Source organism: Coregonus clupeaformis, unplaced genomic scaffold, assembly GCF_020615455.1.
Source record: "Coregonus clupeaformis isolate EN_2021a unplaced genomic scaffold, ASM2061545v1 scaf0945, whole genome shotgun sequence".
Lineage (NCBI taxonomy): Eukaryota > Metazoa > Chordata > Actinopteri > Salmoniformes > Salmonidae > Coregonus > Coregonus clupeaformis.
In genome coordinates, this window is record NW_025534399.1 from 75,031 (window position 1) to 96,900 (window position 21,870).

Below are 21,870 nucleotides of genomic sequence, written 5' to 3' on the forward strand. Positions count from 1 at the left end.
CACCTCACTCACCTCACTCACCTCACTCACCTCACTCACCTCACTCACCTCACTCACCTCACTCACCTCACTCACTCATCCATAAATTACCAGAATTTTCAGCAAGATGTCAGCCAGCCAGCGGCCAGCCAAGTGTGTCAGTGTTATGTTACTTGTCATGTCCCCGTGCAGCTCAGTTGGTAGAGCATGGCGCTTGCAACGCCAGGGTTGTGGGTTCGTTTCTCACGGGGGGCCAGTATGAAATATGTATGCACTCACTAACTGTAAGTCGCTCTGGATAAGAGCGTCTGCTCAATGACTAAAATGTAAATGTAAATTTTGTGTGTTTTTTGTGGACCCCAGGAAGAGTAGCTGCTGCTTCTTCAAAAGCTAATGGGGATCCAAATAAACAAATACAGTCAGTCAACCAGACAGCCAGCCAGTGTTTGGTGTGCAGATCCCCAGTCCAGAGGCAGCCATCACCGCAGGTCCAACATGATGACTCTGTCATCGGTGATGGTGATGTGTCCTGCTCCCTGGAGGTGAACACAGAGGAGAACGTGACTTTTGGGATCCTCAAAATGTTGATATCTTTCTAGATGGAACCCTATACAGTGCACTGATCAGGCCGCTTCAAAAGGGAAGTGGGTAAAGAGGTGGTAAAGAGGTGGTAAAGAGGTGGTAAAGAGGTGGACTCACAGTGAAGAGTGGAGGGTCTTTGCTGTGAGGGTGGAAGCCTTTCTGTTTACACGTTGAGATCTCATCCATCCCACGATCTGTTATCCTGAAGTATCCCGTCCTACACACACACACACACAGTCTGTTATCCTGAAGTATCCCGTCCTACACACACACACACAGTCTGTTATCCTGAAGTATCCCGTCCTACACACACACACACAGTCTGTTATCCTGAAGGTCTATCCCGTCCCACACGACACACACACAGTCTGTTATCCTGAAGTATCCCGTCCTACACACACACACAGTCTGTTATCCTGAAGTATCCCGTCCTACACACACACACACACACAGTCTGTTATCCTGAAGTATCCCGTCCTACACACACACAGTCTGTTATCCTGAAGTATCCCGTCCTACACACACACAGTCTGTTATCCTGAAGTATCCCGTCCTCACACACACACAGTCTGTTATCCTGAAGTATCCCGTCCTACACACACACAGTCTGTTATCCTGAAGTATCCCGTCCTACACACACACAGTCTGTTATCCTGAAGTATCCCGTCCTACACACACACACACACAGTCTGTTATCCTGAAGTATCCGCCTGCCCTACACACACACAGTCTGTTATCCTGAAGTATCCCGTCCTACACACACACACACAGTCTGTTATCCTGAAGTATCCCGTCCTACACACACACACACAGTCTGTTATCCTGAAGTATCCCGTCCTACACACACACACACAGTCTGTTATCCTGAAGTATCCCGTCCTAACACACACACAGTCTGTTAGTCTGAAGCAGCCTGTCTGTAATAACAACATCCATTATTGGGCTGAACACTGCATTACAGACTGTGGCTTTAAAATGGTGACGAAGGCAGTGTGTCTAGACTCACTCGTTGAACTTGGGTGAGCAGACGATAGCGATAGCCTCTGGCATCATCAGCTGGTAGGAACAGTGTGTGTGGAGATCCACACTGGACAGGAAGGCTGTCTGAGTGGGGTGGGTCTGAAACAATACAAACATATATACACTCGGCTGTCTAGTGGGGTGGGTCTGAAACAATACAAACATATATACACTCGGCTGTCTGGGTGGGGTGGGTCTGAAACAATACAAACATATATACACTCGGCTGTCTAGTGGGGTGGGTCTGAAACAATACAAACATATATACACTCGGCTGTCTGTGTGGGGTGGGTCTGAAACAATACAAACATATATACACTCGGCTGTCTGTGTGGGGTGGGTCTGAAACAATACAAACATATATACACTCGGCTGTCTGTGTGGGGTGGGTCTGAAACAATACAAACATATATACACTCAACAAAAATATAAAGGGGGTTAGATCTGCTTTAATAATGCAGATGGATTGGAACTTCCATCAATGTAATTGTCTGCATCACTTCCAATGTGTGTGTATATTATATATATATATATATATATATTATACACACACACTACCGTTCAAAAGATTGGGGTCACTTAGAAATGTCCTTGTTTTCCGTCAAAACATTCTGAAATGAGTTTGAATAGGAAATATAGTAAAATGAATAGGAAATGTCATCATTGACAAGGTTAGAAATAATTATTTTTTATTGAAATAATAATTGTGTCCTTCAAACTTTGCTTTCGTCAAAGAAGCCTCCATTTGCAGCAATTACAGCCTTGCAGACCTTTGGCATTCTAGTTGTCAATTTGTTGAGGTAATATGAAGAGATTTCACCCCATGCTTCCTGAAGCACCTCCCACAAGTTGGATTGGCTTGATGGGCACTTCTTGCGTACCATACGGTCAAGCTGCTCCCACAACAGCTCAATAGGGTTGAGATCCGGTGACTGTGCTGGCCACTCCATTATAGACAGAATACCAGCTGACTGCTTCTTCCCTAAATAGTTCTTGCATAGTTTGGAGCTGTGCTTTGGGTCATTGTCCTGTTGTAGGAGGAAATTGGCTCCAATCAAACGCCGTCCACAGGGTATGTGGTGGTCCTGCAGAGCACCTTCCCTCTCGCCCTTGGCTCTCCGTCTATATAGTTATATTCACACACATCTTAGCTTAAAGCCCCTCCCTCTTGGTTTCCCTCTCTACTAGCCTCCGCGCTCCCTTAGTCTCTCTACCGTCCACCACGCCTTAGTCTCTACCGCTCCGCCCGCTCCCTTAGTCTCTACTGCGCCCCTTAGTCTCTCTACCGCTCCGCCCGCTCCCTTAGTCTCTACTGCCCGCGCTCCCTTAGTCTCTCTACCGCTCCGCCCGCTCCCTTAGTCTCTCTACCGCTCCCTTCGCTCCCTTAGCTCTCTACCGCTCCGCCCCGCTCCCTTAGTCTCTCTACCGCTCCCCCGCTCCCTTAGTCTCTCTACCGCTCCGCCCACTCCCTTAGCTCTCTACCGCTCCGCCCGTCCTTAGTCTCTCTACCGCTCCGCCCGCTCCCTTAGTCTCTACAGCTCCGCCCGCTCCCTTAGTCTCTACTGCCCCCGCCCTGCTCCCTTTAGTCTCTACCGCTCCACCCGCTCCCTTAGTTCTCTACTGCTCCGCGCTCCCTTAGTCTCTACCGCCCGCCCCTGCTCCCTTTAGTCTCTCTACGCTCACTCACCTCCCTTAGTCTCTCTACCGCTCCGCCCGCTCCCTTAGTCTCTCTACCGCTCCGCCGCTCCTTAGTCTCTACCGCTCGCCGTCCCTTAGTTCTCTACCGCCACCCGCTCCCTTAGTCTCTCTACCGCTCCGCCCGCTCCTTAGTCTCTACCGCTTCCACCCGCCTCCTTAGTCTCTCTACCGCTCCGCCCGCTCCCTTAGTCTCTACCGCTCCGTCGCTCCCTTAGTCTCTCTACGCTCCGCCCCGTTCCCTTAGTCTCTAGCACCCGCTCCCTTAGTCTCTCTACCGCTCCCTTAGTCTCTCTACCGCTCCCTTAGTCTCTCTACCGCTCCCTTAGTCTCTCTACCGCTCCGCCCGCTCCCTTAGTCTCTACCGCTCCGCCGCTCCCTTAGTCTCTACCGCTCCGCCCCACTCCTTAGTCTCTAGCGCTCCGCCGCTCCCTTAGTCTCTCTACGCTTCCGCCCGCTTCCTTAGTCTCTACCGCTCCGCCGCTCCCTTAGTCTCTCGCCGCTCCCTTAGTCTCTCTACCGCTCCCTTAGTCTCTATACCGCTCCCTTAGTCTCTACCGCTCCTTAGTCTCTCTACCGCTCCGCCCGCTCCCTTAGTTCTCTACCGCTCCGCCCACTCCCTTAGTCTCTCTACCGCTCCCTTAGTCTCTCTACCGCTCCGCCCACTCCCTTAGTCTCTCTACCGCTCCGCCATCTCCCTTAGTCTCTCTACCGCTCCGCCCGCTCCCTTAGTCTCTCTACCGCTCCCTTAGTCTCTCTACCGCTCGCCGCTCCCTTAGTCTCTACCGCTCGCACCTTAGTCTCTCTACCGCTCGCCCCTTAGCTCTACCGCCCGCCCGCTCCCTTAGTCTCTCTACCGCTCCGCCCGCTCCCTTAGTCTTCTACCGCCCTTGTCTCTCTACCGCTCCGCCCCCTTAGTCTCTCTACCGCTCCGCCCACTCCCTTAGTCTCTCTACCGCTCCTTAGTCTCTACCGCCCCGCCCGCTCCCTTAGTCTCTACTGCTTCCGCCGCTCCTTAGTCTCTACCGCTCCGCCCGCTCCCTTAGTCTCTCTACCGCTCCGCCCGCTCCCTTAGTCTCTCGCCCGCTCCCTTAGTCTCTCTACCGCTCCCTTAGTCTCTCTACCGCTCCCTTAGTCTCTCTACCGCTCCCTTAGTCTCTCTACCGCTCCCTTAGTCTCTCTACCACTCCGCCCGCTCCCTTAGTCTCTCTACCGCTCCCTTAGTCTCTCTACCGCTCCGCCCGTTCCCTTAGTCTCTCTACTGCTCCGCCCGCTCCCTTAGTCTCTACCGCTCGCCTCGCTCCCTTAGTCTCTCTACGCTCCCTTAGTCTCTCTACCGCTCCGTCGCTCCCTTAGTCTCTCTACCGCTCCGCCCGCTCCTTAGTCTCTCTACCGCCCTTAGTCTCTCTACCGCTCCGTCCGCTCCCTTAGTCTCTCTACCGCCCGTTCCCTTAGTCTCTCTACCGCTCCGCCGTTTCCCTTAGTCTCTCTACCGCTCCGCCCGTTCCCTTAGTCTCTACCGCTCCGCCCGTTCCCTTAGTCTCTACCGCCCACCCGCTCCCTTAGTCTCTCTACCGCTCTGCCCGTTCCCTTAGTCTCTCTACCGTTCCGCCCACTCCCTTAGTCTCTCTACCGCTCCGCCCTCTCCCTTAGTCTCTCTACCGCTCCCTTAGTCTCTCTACCACTCCGCCCGCTCCCTTAGTCTCTCTACCGCTCCCTTAGTCTCTCTACCGCTCCGCCGTTCCTTAGTCTCTACCGCTCCGCCCGTTCCCTTAGTCTCTCTACCGCTCCGCCCGCTCCCTTAGTCTCTCTACCGCTCCCTTAGTCTCTCTACCGCTCCGCCCGCTCCCTTAGTCTCTCTACCGCTCCCTTAGTCTCTCTACCGCTCCGCCCGCTCCCTTAGTCTCTACCGCTCCCTGAGTCTCTCTACTGCTCCGCCCACTCCTTAGTCTCTCAACCGTCTCCGCCCACTCCCTTAGTCTCTCTACCGCTCCCTTAGTCTCTCTACCGCTCCCTTAGTCTCTCTACCGCTCCGCCCGCTCCCTTAGTCTCTCTACCGCTCCGCCCGCTCCCTTAGTCTCTCTACCGCTCCCTTAGTCTCTCTACCGCTCCCTTAGTCTCTCTACCGCTCCGCCCGCTCCCTTAGTCTCTCTACCGCTCCACCCGCTCCCTTAGTCTCTCTACCGCTCCCTTCGTCTCTCTACCGCTCCACCCGCTCCCTTAGTCTCTCTACCGCTCTACCCGCTCCCTTAGTCCCTCTACCGCTCCGGCCGCTCCCTTAGTCCCTCTACCGCTCCGCCCGCTCCCTTAGTCTCTCTACCGCTCCTCCCGCTCCCTTAGTCTCTCTACCGCTCCGCCCGCTCCCTTAGTCTCTCTACCGCTCCGCCCACTCCCTTAGTCTCTCTACCGCTCTGCCCGTTCCCTTAGTCTCTCTACCGTTCCGCCCACTCCCTTAGTCTCTCTACCGCTCCGCCCTCTCCCTTAGTCTCTCTACCGCTCCGCCCGCTCCCTTAGTCTCTCTACCGCTCCCTTAGTCTCTCTACCGCTCCCTTAGTCTCTCTACCGCTCCCTTAGTCTCAGTCTCTCTACCGCTCCCTTAGTCTCTCTACTGCTCCGCCCGCTCCCTTAGTCTCTCTACCGCTCCGCCCGCTCCCTTAGTCTCTCTACCGCTCCCTTAGTCTCTCTACCGTTCCGCCCACTCCCCTTAGTCTCTCTACCGCTCCGCCTCTCCTTAGTCTCTCTACCGCTCCGCCCGTTCCCTTAGTCTCTACCGCTCTGCCGTTCCTTAGTCTCTCTACCGTTCCGCCCACTCCCTTAGTCTCTACCGCTCCGCCCGCTCCCTTAGTCTCTCTACCGCTCCGCCCGGTCCCTTAGTCTTCTACCGCTCCGCCCGCTTCCTTAGTCTCTCTACCGCTCTGCCCGTTCCCTTAATTCTCTACCGCTCCACCCCACTCCTTAGTCTCTCTACCGCTCCGCCCGCTCCCTTAGTCTCTCTACCGCTCCGCCCGCTCCCTTAGTCTCTCTACCGCTCCCTTAGTCTCTCTACCGCTCCGCCCGCTCCCTTAGTCTCTCTACCGCTCCGCGTCCTTAGTCTCTACCGCTCCGCCTGTTCCCTTAGTCTCTCTACCGCTCCGCCGCTCCCTTAGTCTCTCTACCGCTCCTTAGTCTCTCTACCGCTCCTGCGCTCCTTAGTCTCTCTACCGCTCCCTTAGTCTCTCTACCGCTCCGCCCGCTCCCTTAGTCTCTCTACCGCTCCGCCCACTCCCTTAGTCTCTACCGCTCCGCCCACTCCCTTAGTCTCTCTACCGCTCCTTAGTCTCTCTACCGCTCCTTAGTCTCTCTACCGCTCGCCCGCTCCCTTAGTCTTTCTACCGCTCCCTTAGTCTCTCTACCGCTCCGCCCACTCCTTAGTTCTCTACCGCTCCGCCCGCTCCCTTAGTTTCTCTACCCGCTCTCTTAGTCTCTCTACCGCTCCGCCCGCTCCCGTAGTCTCTACTCGCTCCGCCCGCTCCCTTAGTCTCTCTACCGCTCCGCCCACTCCCTTAGTCTCTCTACCGCTCCCTTAGTCTCTCTACCGCTCCGCCCGCTCCCTTAGTCTCTCTACCGCTCCGCCCGCTCCCTTAGTCTCTCTACCGCTCCGCCCGTTCCCTTAGTCTCTCTACCGCTTTGCCCGCTCCCTTAGTCTCTCTACCGCTCCCTTAGTCTCTCTACCGCTCTGCCCGCTCCCTTAGTCTCTCTACCGCTCCGCCCACTCCCTTAGTCTCTCTACCGCTCCCTTAGTCTCTCTACCGCTCCGCCCGCTCCCTTAGTCTCTACCGCTCCGCCCACTCCCTTAGTCTCTCTACCGCTCCCTTAGTCTCTCTACCGCTCCACCCACTCCCTTAGTCTCTCTACCACTGCCTTAGTCTCTCTACCGCTCCGCCCGTTCCCTTAGTCTCTCTACCGCTCCGCCCGCTCCCTTAGTCTCTCTACCGTTCCCTTAGTCTCTCTACCGCTCCGCCCGCTCCCTTAGTCTCTCTACCGCTCCCTTATTCTCTCTACCGCTCCTCCCGCTCCCTTAGTCTCTCTACCGCTCCGCCCACTCCCTTAGTCTCTCTACCGCTCCCTTAGTCTCTCTACCGCTCCGCCCGCTCCCTTAGTCTCTCTACCGCTCCCTTAGTCTCTCTACCGCTCCCTTAGTCCCTCTACCGCTCCGCCCGCTCCCTTAGTCTCTCTACCGCTCCGCCCGCTCCCTTAGTCTCTCTACCGCTCCGCCCGCTCCCTTAGTCTCTCTACCACTCCCTTAGTCTCTCTACCGCCGCCACTCCCTTAGTCTCTCTACCACTCCTTAGTTCTCTACCGCTCTGCCCGCTCCCTTAGTCTCTCTACTGCCCGCTCCGCTCCCTTAGTTCTCTACCGCGCCGCCCACTCCCTTAGTCTCTCTACTGCTCCGCCCGCTCCCTTAGTCTCTCTACCGCTCCGCCCACTCCCTTAGTCTCTCTACTGCTCCGCCCGCTCCCTTAGTCTCTCTACCGCTCCCTTAGTCTCTCTACCGCTCCGCCCACTCCCTTAGTCTCTCTACCACTCCCTTAGTCTCTCTACCGCTCCGCCCGCTCCCTTAGTCTCTCTACCACTCCCTTAGTCTCTCTACCGCTCTGCCCGCTCCCTTAGTCTCTCTACCGCTCCGCCCGCTCCCTTAGTCTCTCTACCGCTCCGCCCGCTCCCTTAGTCTCTCTACCGCTCCGCCCGCTCCCTTAGTCTCTCTACCGCTCCGCCCGCTCCCTTAGTCTCTCTACCGCTCCCTTAGTCTCTCTACCGCTCCGCCCGCTCCCTTAGTCTCTCTACCGCTCCGCCCGCTCCCTTAGTCTCTCTACCGCTCCGCCCGCTCCTTAGTCTCTCTACCGCTCCGCCCGCTCCTTAGTCTCTCTACCGCTCCGCCCGCTCCCTTAGTCTCTCTACCGCTCCGCCCGCTCCCTTAGTCTCTCTACCGCTCCACCCGCTCCCTTAGTCCCTCTACCGCTCCGCCCACTCCTAGTCTCTCTACCGCTCCGCCCACTCCCTTAGTCTTTGAAAGCGGCTAAATTTGACTTTTATTCAGTTCAGAATCAATAGTAATACAATCAACCAATCCCTCATCTTGCAAAAACACTCATGTTCAGTTTAAACTCTGTTCAACCCCGGCTCTCCCGGGCTTGACCTGAAGACTGATTGTTGGACATGACAGGTCCATCCTTAATCTTTCAAACATACACAAACCCCACCTCATCATGCTGTAATCAATCAAGAAGACGCCCAAGGAGAGACAATGGGTTTAGCCTGAACTCTGTTCAACCCTGGCTCGCTCCAGGGATCTGCCCAAGGAGAGCCACAGGGTTCAACCCTGGCTCGCTCCAGGGATCTGCCCAAGGAGAGCCACAGGGTTCAACCCTGGTTCGCTCCAGGGATCTGCCCAAGGAGAGCCACAGGGTTCAACCCTGGCTCGCTCCAGGGATCTGCCCAAGGAGAGCCAGCAGGGTTCAACCCTGGCTCGCTCCCAGGGATCTGCCCAAGGAGAGCCACAGGGTTCAACCCTGGCTCGCTCCAGGGATCTGCCCAAGGAGAGCCACAGGGTTCAACCCTGGCTCGCTCCAGGGATCTGCCCAAGGAGAGCCACAGGGTTCAACCCTGGCTCGCTCCAGGGATATGCCCAAGGAGAGCCACAGGGTCACAGTCTGGTTGCAGTCATAGATAACATAAGACAACTGTAGAATTTGACCCAATGACAGGGCAGATGCCCATTTTTTTTGTTACCTGTATAAAAGACACCTGTCCACAGAAGAAATCAATCAATCAGATTCCAAACTCTCCACCATGGCCAAGACCAAAGAGCTCTCCAAGGATGTCAGGGACAAGATTGTAGACCTACACAAGGCTGGAATGGGCTACAAGACCATCGCCAAGCAGCTTGGTGAGAAGGTGACAGCAGTTGGTGCGATTATTCGCCAATTGAAGAAACACAAAATAACTGTCAATCTCCCTCGGCCTGGGGCTCCATGTAAGATCTCACCTCGTGGAGTTGCAATGATCATGAGAATGGTGAGGAATCAGCCCAGAACTACACGGGAGGATCTTGTCAATGATCTCAAGGCAGCTGGTACCATAGTCACCAAGAAAACAATTGGTAACACACTACGCCGTGAAGGACTGAAATGCCCGCAAGGTCCCCCTGCTCAAGAAATCACATATACAGGGCCGTCTGAAGTTTGCCAATGAACATCTGAATGATTCAGAGGAGAACTGGGTGAAAGTGTTGTGGTCAGATGCGACCAAAATCGAGCTCTTTGGCGTCAACTCAACTCGCCGTGTTTGGAGGAGGAGGAATGCTGCCTATGACCCCAAGAACACCATCCCCACCGTCAAACATGGAGGTGGAAACATTATGCTTTGGGGGTGTTTTTCTGCTAAGGGGACAGGACAACTTCACCGCATCAAAGGGACGATGGACGGGGCCATGTACCATCAAATCTTGGGTGAGAACCTCCTTCCCTCAGCCATAGCATTGAAAATGGGTTGTGGATGGGTATTCCAGCATGACAATGACCCAAAACACACGGCCAAGGCAACAAAGGAGTGGCTCAAGAAGAAGCACATTAAGGTCCTGGAGTGGCCTAGCCAGTCTCCAGACCTTAATCGCATAGAAAATCCGTGGAGGAAGCTGAAGGTTCGAGTTGCCAAACGTCAGCCTCGAAACCTTAATGACTTGGAGAAGATCTGCAAAGAGGAGTGGGACAAAATCCCAGTAAATCCCAATATTGCTCAAATGAACAGCAAACCTGGCTTCAAAAAACAAATAAAGCAACACCTCACGGCACAATGCCTCTCCCATATTTGACCTAGATAGTTTGTATGTATTGATATGAAGGCAAAAAAATATATACAAATAATAATATATATAAATAAATAAAAATGCATTTGTTGGTTAAGGGCTGTAAGTAAGCATTTCACGGTAATGTCTACACCTGTTGTATTCGGCGCATGTGGCAAATAACATTCGATTTGATTTCCGTGTGCCTTTATTTAAATTGATGTAGTTCTGTCCTTGAGCTGTTCTTGTCTATTAATGTTCTGTATTATGTAATGTTTTGTGTGGACCCCAGGAAGAGTAGCTGCTGCTTTGCAACAGCCAATGGGGATCCTAATAAAATACAAAAAATACCACCCGACCTAGAATACCTCACAATCAAATGCCGACCGCATTACCTCCCTAGAGAATTTTCTTCGGTTATCGTCACAGCCGTGTATATTCCCCCTAAAACCAACACCACGACAGCTTTCAAGGAACTACACTGGACCTTGTGCAAACTGGAAACTGCATATCCTGAGGCTGCATTTATTAAAGCTGGGTACTTTAATAAAGCAAATCTGAAAAAACCCTACCGAAGTTCTATCAACACATCGCATGTAGTTTTGATCACACGGACTGGGACATGTTCCAGGTTAGCTCTGAGAATAACATTGACGTATACACTGACACGGGTGACTGAGTTCATCAGGAAGTTTATAGGGGATGTTGTTCCCACTGTGATGATTAAAACCTAACCAAAAACGTGGATAGACGGCAGCATTCGCGCAAAAAACAAAGCGCGAACCACCGCATTTAACCACGGCAAGGTGAATGGGAACATGATTGAATACAAACAGTGTAGTTACGCCCTCCGTAAGGCAATCAAACAGGCAAAACGCCAGTACAAAGACAGAGTGACACAATTCAATGGCTCAGACACGAAACGTATGTGGCAGGGACTCCAGACAGTCACGGATTTATAAAGGGAAAACCAGCCACGTCACGGACTCCTACGTCTTGCTCCCAGACAAGCTAAACACCTTCTTCACCCACTTTGAGGATAACACAGTGCTGCCGACACGGGCCGCTCCCGAGTTCTCGTTCTCCGTGGCTGATGTGAGTAAGACGTTTAAGTGTGTTAACCCTTGCAAGGCTGCCGGCCCAGATGGCATCCCTAGCCACGTCCTCAGAGCATGCGCAGACCAGCTGGCTGGAGTGTTTACGGACATATTCAATCTCTCCCTTCCCAGTCTGCTGTCTCAACATGCTTCGAGATGGCCACCATTGTTTCTGTACCCAAGAAAGCGAAGGTAACTGAAGTAAATTACTATTGCCCCCGAAGCACTCACTTCTGTCATCATGAAGTGCTTTGAGAAGCTAGTTAAGGATCATATCACCTCCACCTTACCTGTCACCCTAGACCCACTGCAATTTGCTTACCGCCCCAATAGATCCAGGGATGATGCCATCGCCATCACACTGCCCACTGCCCTATCCCATCTGGACAAGAGGACTACCTATGTAAGAAGGCTGTTGATTGACTACAGCTCAGCCTTCTACACCATAGTACCCTCATTAAGCTCGGGGCCCTGGGTCTGAACCCCGCCCTGTGCAACTGAGTCCTGGACTTCCTGACGGGCCGCCCCCAGGTGGTGAAGGTAGGCAACAACACCTCCACTACGCTGATCCTCAACACAGGGGCCCCACAAGGGTGCGTCCTCAGCCCCCTCCTGTACTCCCTGTTCACCCATGACTGCAATCATCAAGTTTACAGATGACACAACAGTGGTAGGCCTGATTACAAACAATGACGAGACAGCCTACAGGGAGGAGGTGAGGGCCCTGGCAGAGTGGTGCCAGGAAAATAACCTCTCCCTCAACAAAACGAAGGAGCCGATCGTGGACTTCAGGAGACAGCAGAGGGAGCGCGCCCCCATCCAGCTCGACTGTGAAAAGCTTCAAGTTCCTCGGCGTACACATCACTGACATCAGAAATGGTCCACCCACACAGACAGTGTAGTGAAGAAGGCGCATCAGTGCCTCTTCAACCTCAGGAGGCTGAAGAAATTTGGCTAGGCCCTAAGACCCTCACAAACTTTTACAGATGCACCATTGAGAGTGTCCCCTGTAGCTCAGTTGGTAGAGCATGGCGCTTGCAACGCCAGGGTTGTGGGTTCGTTTCCCACGGGGGGCCAGTATGAAAATGTATGCACTCACTAACTGTAAGTCGCTCTGGATAAGAGCGTCTGCTAAATGACTGGAAACCCATTTCATGGAGCTCCCGACGAACAGTTCTTGTGCTGACGTTACTTCCAGAGGCAGTTTGGAACTCGGTAGAGTGTTGCAACCGAGGACAGACGATTTTTACGCGCTTCAGCACTCGCCGGTCCCGTTCTGTGAGCTTGTGTGGCCTACCACTTCGCAGCTGAGCCGTTGTTGCTCCTAGAAGTTCCCACTTCACAATAACAGCACTTACAGTTGACCGGGGCAGCTCTAGCAGGGCAGATATTCAACGAACTGACTTGTTGGAAAGGTGGCATCCTGTGACGGTGCCACGTTGAAAGTCACTGAGCTCTTTAGTAAGGCCATTCTACTGCCAATGTTTGTCTATGGAGATTGCATGGCTGTGTGCTCGATTTTATACACCTGTCAGCAACTGGTGTGGCTGAAATAGCCGTATCCACTAATTTGAAGGGGTGTCCACATACTGCTGTATATATGGTGTATCTCTGGTAGGGTTATCACAATAGCAGTTTGGTTTTACTTAAAAAGTATCATGACAAGCAAACAAAACATAAAGCAGGCTTAATTCGCTGAGGAACATGTTTAACTGGTCCTAGATCAGCACTCCTAGAAGTGTCTCTGGTGTAACTCACATGTATCCACCCCAGGGTGATGAGGTCATACTGGTCCTGGATCAGAAACAGCTCCTCCTCGTTCTCCGTGTCGCAGTAGTCTGGTCCGCCGTTCTGCTTCGGCACGATCACATGGGTCACCGTGAACGCATTCCTCAGCTGGAACACACACAGGGTCAGACACACAGAGACAGACACACAGAGACAGACACACACAGAGACAGACACACAGAGACAGACACACACAGAGACAGACACACAGAGACAGACACACAGAGACAGACACACAGAGACAGACACACAGAGACAGACACACAGAGACAGACACACAGAGACAGACACACAGAGACAGACACACAGAGACAGACACACAGAGACAGACACACAGAGACAGACACACAGAGACAGACACACAGAGACAGACACACAGAGACAGACACACAGAGACAGACACACAGAGACAGAGTCAGACAGACAGACACAGACACACAGAGACAGAGTCAGACAGACAGAGACAGACACACAGAGACAGACAGACAGACAGAGACAGACACACAGAGACAGACACACAGAGACAGACACACAGAGACAGACACACACAGAGACAGACACACAGAGACAGACAGACACACAGAGACAGACACACACACACAGAGACAGACACACAGAGACAGACAGACAGAGACAGACACACAGAGACAGACACACAGAGACAGACACACACAGAGACAGACACACAGAGACAGACAGACACACAGAGACAGACACACAGAGACAGACACACAGAGACAGACACACAGAGACAGACACACAGAGACAGACACACAGAGACAGACACACAGAGACAGACACACAGAGTTAGGTCTTACCAGTTTGCCACAGAGGATGCCACAGGTCTCCACAGCTCGTCTGGTGTTGGAATCAGCTAGTCTGAGGAAGCTGCTGCACAGCTCTGAGGGCACTGCCAGCTGCCGGATGCCATCCACCATGCCATCCATGGTGTCTGGACACAGGAGGGACAATACACCATCATGAATGATCATGTTGAGGACCACTTCAGAAAGAAGTGTTTTAATAAATGTGTTATCCTCTCAATCAAATGTGAATCATATGTTTAATTTAATTTGTATGTTTTATTTGCAAAGCCAAAATAAAATGATATTATATTCTATGTTGTGGAGCCAGATGAAACATCCGTGGAGAAAAGTAGTACAGAGTAGAAGAAGTTGATCAGCCTTTGAATCGTTCATTAGGAACATCTTCCAAATATTGAGTTGCGCCCCCTTTTGCCCTCAGAACAGCCTCAATTCGTCGGGGCATGGACTCTACAAGGTGCCGAAAGCGTTCCACAGGGATGCTGGCCCATGTTGACTCCAATGCTTCCCACAGTTGTGTCAAGTTGGCTGGATGTCCTTTGGGTGGTGGACCATTCTTGATACACATGGGAAACTGTTGAGCGTGAAAAACCCAGCAGCATTGCAGTTCTTGACTCAAACCGGTGCGCCTGGCACCTACTACCATACCCCGTTCAAAGGCACTTAAATATTTTGTCTTGCCCATTCACCCTCTGAATGGCACACATACACAATCTATGTCTCAATTGTCTCAAGGCTTAAACATCCTTCTTTAACCTGTCTCCTCCCCTTCATCTACACTGATTGAAGTGGATTTAACAAGTGACATCAATAAGGGATCATAGCTGTCACCTGGATTCACCTGGTCAGTCTATGTCATGGAAAAAGCAGGTGTTCCTAATGTTTTGTCCACTCAGCGTATGTGTGTGTGTGTACTCACTGTTGTTCCCACTAGGGCTGACCAGACCCCCAGGTTTGAGCGTCCCGGTCGAAGGTGGGGAGTGCTGTGGGCCCGGTGCTGCCGCCAGGGGGTTCTCTGGATGGTGCTGTCCCCCGGGCTCAGAGGGGGTGGGGCCAGGGGCAGGGAGGGGCCCTGGATCCCTGGGAGGAGGGGTGCGTCGGGGGGAGGGGCCCCAGGAGCATGAAACTCCTGAAGGATACGCAGTCTCTCCTTCTCCAGCTCCTGACGTCTGATTACGGAGTCACGTTAGGGTCAATATTGATTCATATTTGAATATTTAAAAAAAGGTACAATGCAGCCGTTTTGATCTCAATATCAAATAATCTCTGGGTGACAACTAGGTACTGTGATTGGTTTCAATTGGTCAAAAATAAACAAAAATAGCTTCTTAGCAAAGAGCAATTTCTCAAGCAAGAATATTGCCAGGACTGTCTGGGAGTGGTCTGAGTGGGAAGGGGAAAACAGGTGATGTCACCATGCAGGCCAAAACTCCATCCCACCAAAACAAAACTGCTCTTACACTAAAAAGGCATTCTCAACATTTTCAAAATGTCACAGTATTATTCCAACATAGTGTATATAAAACAGGAAAATCACGTGAATGAAAATGAATGCAATATTAATCCAATCCAGTTTCAAATCATGAAATAGCCGACAAGTTGAATTTATGAATTCAAATTACATTTCTTAAATGCAAATGAAAAAAAAGGATTACATTCATATGAAGTTTCTGTTGGCAGTAAGGTTACTCCATACCTGATCATCTCCTCGAAGGCGCTGAACTGCTCTTGTTCCCGTTGGCGGCGCTGTAGCTCCATAACACGGTCCCGCTCTGCTTGTACCGCCTGCTGCTTCGACTGCTGCTGCGCCAGGGTGGCCTCCTCCGCTTTCTACACACAGTATTATAATCAACCAAATCAGGTGGGCAGAGGGCTCTACTGGGGGTATATCGTTGTAAAATGGGCAGGAAGGCCTACAGGGGTGGACAGAGGGCTCTACTGGGGGTATATCGTTGTAAAATGGGCAGGAAGGTCTCACAGGGGTGGACAGAGGGCTCTACTGGGGGTATATAGTTGTAAAATGGGCAGGAAGGTCTACAGGGGGTGGACAGAGGGCTCTACTGGGGGTATATAGTTGGGTGGGCAGAAGCCTTCTTACCTTTTTTGATGAGATACTGTGCATGCTCCTGCTCATATATCTTGAGAAGAGCCTTCTTCAGCACCTCTGCTTGAGGGAAGGCCACCTCCTTCAGTCTCTGTTGGGACAGATGAGAGCATGTCACATCAAAAGAGAGAACCGTAGAGGTCCTAGAACAGTGTGGAAGACCAGGGTTGGGGTTGTTGGGGGGATACTGGAGGACCAGGGTTGGGTTGTTGGGGGATACTGGAGGATCAGGGTTGGGTTGTTGGGGGGATACTAGTGGATCAGGGTTGGGTTGTTGGGGGATACTGGGAGGACCTGGAGGACCAGGTTGGGGTTGTTGGGGGGGATACTAGTGGATCAGGTTGGGTTGTTGGGGATACTGGAGGACCTGGAGGACCAGGGTTGGGTTGTTGGGGGATACTAGTGGATCAGGGTTGGGTGTGTTGGGGGGATACTAGTGGATCAGGGTTGGGTTGTTGGGGGGATACTAGTGGATCAGGGTTGGGTTGTTGGGGGGGATACTAGTGGATCAGGGTTGGGTTGTTGGGAGGGGATACTAGTGGATCAGGGTTGGGTTGTTGGGGGGATACTAGTGGATCAGGGTTGGGGTTGTTGGGGGATACTAGTGGATCAGGGTTGGGTTGTTGGGGGGATACTGGAGGACCAGGGTTGGGTTGTTGGGGGGATACTGGAGGACCAGGGTTGGGTTGTTGGGGGGATACTAGTGGATCAGGGTTGGGTTGTTGGGGGGATACTAGTGGATCAGGGGTTGGGTTGTTGGGGGGGATACTGGAGGATCAGGGTTGGGTTGTTGGGGGGATACTGGAGGACCAGGGTTGGGTTGTTGGGGGATACTGGAGGACCTGGAGGACCAGGGTTGGGTTGTTGGGGGATACTGGAGGATCAGGGGTTGGGTTGTTGGGGGATACTGGAGGACCAGGGTTGGGTTGTTGGGGGGATACTGGAGGATCAGGGTTGGGTTGTTGGGGGGATACTGGAGGACCAGGGTTGGGTTGTTGGGGGGGGTACTGGAGGATCAGGGTTGGGTTGTTGGGGGATACTGGAGGACAAGGGTTGGGTTGTTGGGGGGTACTGGAGGATCAGGGTTGGGTTGTTGGGGGATACTGGAGGATCAGGGTTGGGGTTGTTGGGGGGTACTGGAGGATCAGGGTTGGGTTGTTGGGGGATACTGGAGGACAAGGGTTGGGGTTGTTGGGGGGATACTGGAGGACAAGGGGTTGGGTTGTTGGGGGGTACTGGAGGACCAGGGTTGGGTTGTTGGGGGGATACTGGAGGATCAGGGTTGGGTTGTTGGGGGGATACTAGTGGATCAGGGGTTGGGTTGTTGGGGGGGGATACTAGTGGATCAGGGTTGGGTTGTTGGGGGATACTGGAGGACCTGGAGGACCAGGGTTGGGTTGTTGGGGGGGATACTGGAGGATCAGGGTTGGGGTTGTTGGGGGGATACTGGAGGACCAGGGTTGGGTTGTTGGGGGGGATACTGGAGGATCAGGGTTGGGTTGTTGGGGGGGGATACTGGAGGACCAGGGTTGGGTTGTTGGGGGTACTGGAGGATCAGGGTTGGGGTTGTTGGGGGGATACTGGAGGATCAGGGTTTGGGGTTGTTGGGGGGATACTGAGGACCAGGGTTGGGTTGTTGGGGGGATACTGGAGGATCAGGGTTGGGTTGTTGGGGGGATACTGGAGGACCAGGGGTTGGGTTGTTGGGGGGGGTACTGGAGGATCAGGGTTGGGTTGTTGGGGGGATACTGGAGGACAAGGGTTGGGTTGTTGGGGGTACTGGAGGACCAGGGTTGGGTTGTTGGGGGGGGTACTGGAGGATCAGGGGTTGGGTTGTTGGGGGGACTGGAGGATCAGGGTTGGGTTGTTGGGGGATACTGGAGGACAAGGGTTGGGTTGTTGGGGGTACTGGAGGATCAGGGTTGGGGTTGTTGGGGGATACTGGAGGACAAGGGGTTGGGTTGTTGGGGGTACTGGAGGACCAGGGTTGGGTTGTTGGGGGGTACTGGAGGATCAGGGTTGGGTTGTTGGGGGGTACTGAGGATCAGGTTGGGTTGTTGGGGGATACTGGAGGACAAGGTTGGGTTGTTGGGGGGTACTGGAGGATCGGGTTGGGTTGTTGGGGGGTACTGGTGGACCAGGGTTGGGAAACACTGTCCTAGAACACTACGATTAGAATCTAGAATCCACCTTCAAGGTGTCTTCTTCTCTGGAATGTTGGCTGTTTTGTAGTCTCTGTGTTTAGGAAGCTTCTCAATGAACAGCCTGAATAGAAACATTATGACAAACAGAAACACATCTTCGTAACGTTGCAGAAATCTGAAACGTTTTGGTACAGAAAATGATGCAGAAAAGCTTAATCCATGCTTTTGTCACTTCTAGATTAGACTACTGCAATGCTCTACTCTCCGGCTACCCGGATAAAGCACTGAATAAACTTCAGTTAGTGCTAAACGCGGCTGCTAGAATCTTGACTACAACCCAAAAAACTTGATCATATTACTCCAGTGCTAGCCTCTCTACACTGGCTCCCTGTTAAGGCTAGGGCTGGCCTCTCTCCACTGGCTTCCTGTTAAGGCCAGGGCTGATTTCAAGGTTTTACTGCTAACCTACAAAGCATTACATGGGCTTGCTCCTACCTATCTCTCCGATTTGGTCCTGCCGTACATACCTACCCGTACGCTACGGTCACAAGACGCAGGCCTCCTTATTGTCCCTAGAATTTCTAAGCAAACAGCTGGAGGCAGGGCTTTCTCCTATATAGCTCCATTTGTATGGAATGGTCTGCCTATCCATGTGAGAGACGCAGACTCGGTCTCGACCTTTAAGTCTTTACTGAAGACTTATCTCTTCAGTAGGTCCTATGATTGAGTGTAGTCTGGCCCAGGGGTGTGAAGGTGACCAGTAAGGCACTGGAGTGACTGTTTCTGTCTGGCCGGCTCCCCTCTCTCCACTGGGATCCTCTGCCTCTGACCCTATTACGGGGGCTGAGTCACTGGCTTACTAGTGCTCTTCCATGCCATCCCTAGGGGGGGTGTGTCACGTCGTGCCAGGCTTTATTGAGCTATACTCGATTTGAGTGGGTTGAGTCACTGACGTGATCTTCCTCCTCGGCTCGTGCAGTGGAGGAGATCTTTGTGGGCTATACTCAGCCTTGTCTCAGGGTAGTAGGTTGGTGGGCTATACTCAGCCTTGTCTCAGGGTAGTAGGTTGGTGGGCTATACTCAGCCTTGTCTCAGGGTAGTAGGTTGGTGGGCTATACTCAGCCTTGTCTCAGGGTAGTAGGTTGGTGGGCTATACTCAGCCTTGTCTCAGGGTAGTAGGTTGGGTGGGCTATACTCAGCCTTGTCTCAGGGTAGTAGGTTGGTGGGCTATACTCAGCCTTGTCTCAGGGTAGTAGGTTGGTGGGCTATACTCAGCCTTGTCTCAGGGTAGTAGGTTGGTGGGCGCTACTCAGCCTTGTCTCAGGGTAAAGTAGGTTGGTGGGCCATACTCAGCCTTGTCTCAGGGTAGTAGGTTGGTGGGCTATGCACTCAGCCTTGTCTCAGGGTAGTAGGTTGGTGGGCTATACTCAGCCTTGTCTCAGGGTAGTAGGTTGGTGGGCTATACTCAGCCTTGTCTCAGGGTAGTAGGTTGGTGGGCTATACTCAGCCTTGTCTCAGGGTAGTAGGTTGGTGGGCTATACTCAGCCTTGTCTCAGGGTAGTAGGTTGGTGGTCTGTTGATATCCCTCTGGTGGTGTGGGGGCTGTGTTTGGCAAAGTGGGTGGGGTTATATCCTGCCTGGTTGGCCTTGTCCGGGGTACGTCGGACGGGGCCACAGTGTCTCCCGACCCCCTCCTGTCTCAGCCTCCAGTATCTATGCTGCAATAGTCTATGTGCCGGGGGCTAGGGCAGTCTGTTATATCTGGTGTTATTCTCTGTCTCATCCGTGTCCTGTGTGAATTTATGTATGCTCCCTCTAATTCTCTCTCTCTCTCCCTCCCCTCCCGGAGGACCTGAGCCCTAGGACCATGCCTCAGGACTACCTGGCCTGATGACCCTGGCTGTCCCCAGTCCACCTGATGACACCTGGCTGTCCCCAGTCCACCTGGGTCGTGCTGCTGCTCCAGTTTCAACTCTTCTGCCTGCAGCCATGGAACCCGACCTGTTCACCGGAGGGTACTCAGACCTGCGTTAACCTCTCTCTTTAACTGCATTAACTCTAAATGGGGATGAAAAAATGAATTTATCGATGTAGACCGTTGAAAACATGAATATTGATTGATTGATTGATTGATTGTCAGTCCACCTCGCCTGTGCTGGGAGGTCCCCGACCTGTTCACCGATGTGTCCGGACTCACCCACCTACCATACTCCCCGACACCATCTTGGGTCCTCTCTCTTCCTTCCCCGGACACCATCTTGGGTCCTCCTCCCTCTCCCCCCAGACACCATCTTGGGTCCTCTCTCTCTCCCCGACACCATCTTGGGTCCTCTCTCTCTCTCCCCCCAGACACCATCTTGGGTCTCCTCTCCCCTCTCCCCCAGACACCATCCTGGGTCCCTCCCCCCCTCCCCCGGACACCATCTTGGGTCCTCTGTCTTGTGACATGACCGTCCCCTTGAAACACCCTTAATCTGGCTTACCCTAAAACCCAAAATTAACGGAGCTGGTGGGTAGGCTATTTTAACCTCAAATTAATATAATATGCATTTAGCAGACGCTTTGATAAAGCCACTTACAGTCATGTGTGTGCATGACATTTTTAGTATGGGTGGTCCCGATCGAACCCACTATGGCGTTTCAACCGTGCTTACCAGCTGAGACAAGGAAAGCTTTCACCAACTCAACTTAGTGATGTACTTGTTGTAGAGTACGAAGGCGGCCTGGGTGTTCCCTCCTCAGTGTAGATGTTGGGGCAGTGCGGATCATCTCCATGCCGGACCGAAGTAGCCTCCGGGGGAACATCCTCGCTCACGCCCACAGAGCTGCCCTTTGGTCAGGCACGGACACGGCCTTCAGGGGGCAGGCTGACATCAGTGTGGTCCGCCATCCGGACCTTTCTCCTACACACCTGACAGGAAATAAACATTGTTAGTTTTAGAAATGCACCCTATATAGTGCACTATTTTTGACCAGCTGGCTATGGGCGGCTCGCCAGGGGTTCCACCCACCTCACCTACAGACCTGACAGGGAGTTCAATAATCAATAAATGATTGATTAAGCTCAGTTTCCATTAGCACTTGTCACAGGGGGGGCTCAGCTAAGGCGCAGGCAACAACCAATGGTTGCGTGCATGTCATCGACTGTGTCAGACTGGTGAAATGCTATAACGTATGTGGTTAGTGATACTTAAAATATTATAGGCGTTGTAAGATCTGCCAGGTTTCAGCAAAGTTAAGATCGAACGCGCCCAAAGGAGAGAAGTATTCACTGACTAATGAAAACTTAAAATATGATACTGTAAAATCACATTGATGGAAACAGGCAGCCCAACGTAACGGATTAAGCTATTAGTCAGTGAAGAAGTTAGTTTCCTGGTGACAACAAGCCAGTGGCATGACGACAGGACAGGTATACGGACACTCCTGGTGCCCAAATGATGATATTAATTTACATTTACATTTTAGTCATTTAGCAGACGTATCCAGAGCGACTTACAGTTAGTGAATATATTTTTTATTTTATATGGCCCCCGTGGGGAATCAAACCCACAACCCTGGCGCTGCAAACGCCATGCTCTATCAACTGAGCTACATCCTGCCGGCCATTCCTCCCCTACCCTGGACGAAGCTGGCGCCACAGTGCACATGAGTCTCCCGGCGCGCGGCTGCGAGCAGAGCCGATTCGAAAGGATCTCTAGTGGCACAGTTAGCACTGCGATGAGTGCCTTAGACCACTGCGCCACTCAGGATGTGCGCAGCACAGAGGCGGCAGCTGCGAGTACGTGGAGACGAATGAGAGTTCAGTCCTGAG

General features: G+C 52.7%; 1 pseudogene; it reads right to left on the reverse strand.

Moving 5' to 3' along the window:
• Positions 1–347: 347 nt before the first annotated feature.
• On the reverse strand, positions 348–20,946 carry LOC121584338 (annotated as a pseudogene).
• Positions 20,947–21,870: the final 924 nt, after the last annotated feature.